This window comes from Alligator sinensis, unplaced genomic scaffold (assembly GCF_000455745.1).
Source record: "Alligator sinensis unplaced genomic scaffold, ASM45574v1 scaffold1081_1, whole genome shotgun sequence".
Taxonomy (NCBI): domain Eukaryota; kingdom Metazoa; phylum Chordata; order Crocodylia; family Alligatoridae; genus Alligator; species Alligator sinensis.
The window spans coordinates 543,055-547,237 of NW_005842921.1; the positions used below are offsets into that span (position 1 = coordinate 543,055).

The window sequence follows — 4,183 nt, forward strand, 5'->3', positions numbered from 1 at the left end:
GGAGGAAGAGGGAGAGAAAAATGTCTTCATTGTGGGGGACCCTGGCTGCTTATAAGTTGGGAAGTTGGAGAGCCTTGCATTGCTCCTGATACTCCATTCCTGTTAACTCCTTGGGTATCGTTGATTTCAAATACTGAAGCTTCAAGCATGTTGAAAAAGCAAAGTACAGCAGACCACTTGAATTCAACATGTCTCCTTCACCAAAAAGAACCTGTGAATGTCCCAAACATGTGATCTTGACTCCAAGTCCCAGGGTTAAAAGGCTGCTTCCTCCTTGAGGATCTAGCCTTTGAAGAATTGTGAGCCAGCTTCAAATCAGATGTATAGGAGGTTCCCTGGCTGCCTCGAGTAAAGATGTGAGAAGTTCTACATGTTCCCCTAGAGTCCAAAACGATATATGCAAACATATCTGGCACTGTAACTTTGTAGCTGACTCTGAGGCAGACAATGTTACACATATGGCCATCTGTCATCCATATTTCAAGGCTATGGTCTGAGGCTGCTGAACGACCTTTCTAGCTCCCTACATTTTGGGGGAGAGGGAAACAAACATCCGCACACTCGGCTGAGATAAAGCACCAGAGTCCTATATGAACATGAAAATACTAGTGCTGACATAGGCTCCAACCATCAAAACCCCACTGATATAAACTAAATAGGTGCCTAGAAATATGAAGTGTGTAAAGGTTGCACTTGAACATATGTTGGAAGCCAAATAGAGGGGAAAAAACCCCATAAACCCTCATCTCTGCAAGAGCTGAGGACCTGACTAGCACTAAAGTAAAACAGAGTAAGAGATCTGGACTTAAGTAGAAAACAAGGACTTGTTAATAATTCCTGGAGAAGTCCTTTGCAGGCCACTGTCAAGGAGCTGGATGTAAGGCTAAAAAGGCAGCAGTTCAGCTTAACATGGTGGCACATCTGAGTAGAGAAAAAAAAAGACTTATGCTGCACCACACTAGTGATGCTCACGTGAGATTAAAAACTCCAAAGAAAAGATATTGTATGCAATAAGCAGATGATAAAAAAGAAAACTTGAACCAGAATCTTCATTTACAAAACAACAATCCAGAAAGAACCTGGTTTATTTAACAGGAAAGAAAACTATTTCCATAACTTTTTTTGCTAAAATACACGATACAGCCTACAAGTCCTATATTCAAAAATGCATCATATTCTCTTAAGCTACCAACTTGTACCTGCTTAAAAAAAAAAAAAAAAGTAATTTCCATCCATTTCAATAACAAGAAAAAATATCAAATGGAATTACCTAAAATTATGGCCTTTAATCTGAAGCTTTCTTTAAAGAGCCTTAAATAAGTAGGCACAAGTTATGTGAAGATTTTGACCAACCTATACTTACAAGTGAACCACAATTTCACACTTGTAAAGCAGAGGTCAGCAACCTTTTAGGACCAGCAGGCTGAATTAATGGAGCTTGGTCCAAAGGCTGACCACTGCTGTCACTTCATCCCTCACATTGCCACCAACACCCCCTGTTATCAAACTGCTGCAGACACCCTGGCTTCACAGGCTGGACAAAATTGCTTGGTGGGCCTGATGTGGCCCATAGGATATACATTGCCACTCTCCTCTTCTAACTCATCATGTCTGCTTTAAATTAATCCACTTGTGTGTGACCTTCACTACACCTGTTCTGTTTAAAAGTGAATTGGCAGCAGAGTGCACCTTTACCTTTTTATGTTTCTTTTTTGGTCTACATGGATGAAAAGCGCATGACACATATACTTATCTAAGGCATTTACAAAATCTTAGATAAGATTACTTAAGTGATTTTTCTAGTACATATCCCAAGTGTATCTGCCAATACCAGCCCTGTTATTCAAACAACAGAAGCATTTTTCATAACTGAGTTCTTTCTACTGTCAAATAAGCAGTCAGAAAGGTCAGTGCAGTAAATTGTGAGGGTCCAAATGTTTTTTCTAGGAGTGCACCGATAAAGATTTGTTGGGCCGATACCAATGGTTGATTACTGACCAGCCGTATTGGCTGATACCGATTTGATTGCCGATATGCAGCCTGGTAGCGTGGAGAGCAGCATCTGGCTGGTAAGTCTGTTGGGGGGGGGGAGGAGAGGGAAGGGACAAAGTGGGGGCAGATCGAGGCTCCCACAGTGAGGGAGGGAGTGGGGCAAGGGTAGAAGCTGACCAGCCAAGGCAGGACAGGGTGCAGGACAGAGCCATGGACAGCTCCTGCCACTGCACACACCCTAGGGCCAGTATGGGAGGGGGCATGTGTCCCTCAGATCTGTGCCTGTGTTGAGGGCTGGTTGCCTGCTGTGGGCTCTTTCTGGAGGGGGGACTGAGCTTGGGCCAGGGTGGGCAGTGGTGGTGCAGGGGGTGGCGGTGGCTATGAGGTGGCTACAGCCATGCGAAAATTCACCATAGGCCCCCCCCCCAACAGTATCCCTCCCTCACAGCGCCGCTGCTGCCCACCCCAAGTGCAGCCCTGGCCCAGACACCAGCCAAGAAGAGTGTGGCACAGCCCCGGCCCCGGGTGTGCAGCAGGCAGCCCACCCTTGTCCCATGCACAGATCTGGGGGGCATGTGCCCCCATGCCTCCCCCAGGGTGCATGCAGTGGTGGGAACCGCCTCCCTGGACAAGCTGCCTGTGGCTCTGTCCCATGCTCTGCCCTGCCCCAGCTGGACAGGGCCTGCCCCTATGCTGCTCCAGCCCCACTCCCTGTGGGGGCCTTGATCTGCCCCTTCCCCCCCACAGACTTACTGGCCACATGCCGGTCTCCAAGCTGCCATTCACGTATGCAGCATTTACTGGCGACATTATCGGCCACATCAGCCAAAAATAGCTGATCACCGATAACGACAATTTTCCTTTTATTGGTGTCAATACCATATGGTCCAAAGTATAGGCACATCTCTATTTTTTTCTAAAAATGTTTTGTTGTTTTTCAGTTGGTTTTCTAAGCAAACTTCATATGGGGAAGCACTGTTATCTAAGCGTTGTCAGTAGGTGCTTTAAAAGTCATAATGAGCTTTAAGAACACAAGCTTAGGATTGCATCTATACATCAATATATCTATATATCAAAACAAGTATCACTCCACAGTAAAAAAAACAAACAAAAAATCCTTTCCCAAAGCTGAAATTTTATTTTCTTTCTGCTTTAAAGATTAATCTTTGCAGCAAAACCCTTATCTCCAAGCCAGAGCAGCTGCCTTCCTATGCATATTGTAGAGTACTGCATCGGTGCTATGACCTAAAAAATTCTCTTCCCACATTTACGAGATGCAGAATATGAAACGTTTATAAAAAGTAGCCTATTCAGAGTGCTGCCCTGGTCCCTTTTTAAAAAAATGGCTACAGAGAAGACACTACCTTATACAGACTGAGGGGAGGGGGGCTTGTCAGGGTAGTTTCCTACATGTCAGTGTCAACCATAAAACAAAAATTGGCAGAGTTCTTCTAGCCCAGCAGTTCTCAACCTTTTTGTACCAGGACCCGTTTGTAAACATCAGTTGTCAGTTCCCACCCACTGCCCCTCACTCCTGATAAGGACTCCATCTTTTCCCCAGCACCAGATTTACCTGCCAGGAACGGAGGGAGGGGGGACAGGGAAACAAACACTTTCTAGTCTGACAAAGCTCAGCACCACCTCACAGGCCTGAGGCTACTGAGAAGGGAGCAGGCCCAGCGGAGGCTCTCAGCCTCCTTCCAAGGGAGGCAGCTGCTGTTGGACTCGAGTCCCCCCCCTTCCCCCATCAGCGTTTGCGAACTAAGGGGCCACCAATTTCAAGATCTAGTGCACCAAAGGCAGCTTTGCCCCTTACACGAGGGAGGGGTGGTGGAAGGCCCGTCCAGGCAAGGACAAGCCTGCGGCGGCTGCGCTCCTCTGTCAGTCCCCGCGAAGGCGCTCGGCACGGCTGCGATGGCTGCGCCCTCCCGTGGGTCGAAAGTCCGAGGCCCCGCTGTTTCTCGCGGGAGGAGCCGAAGGGCCGGGGAAGCGCGGGCCAGAGCCGGGGCCTGCGCTGCGCGGCAGGAAGGGATGAGCGGGGCCGAGGCGGCGCTGCGGGACGCTCCGCCCCCGCGGCCTCCCCGCGCTAAGCCCGGCCCCGTTCCCGGCCTGCGGACACCGCGCGGCGGCAGGCGCTTCCTTCCCGCCAAGGGCAACCCCACCCGCCCGCTCCCGGCGGCCCCCCCCTACC

General features: G+C 48.8%; 1 protein-coding gene across 1 annotated transcript in view; it reads right to left on the bottom strand.

Moving 5' to 3' along the window:
- The window catches only part of LOC102369598 (putative RNA-binding protein Luc7-like 2), a 52,392-nt gene extending 48,313 nt beyond the window's left edge, over positions 1-4,079 (bottom strand). Inside the window, 1 exon segment of the mRNA XM_014525974.2 lies at positions 3,809-4,079. The gene's annotated coding sequence lies outside the window, so the exon portion shown is untranslated.
- Positions 4,080-4,183: the final 104 nt, after the last annotated feature.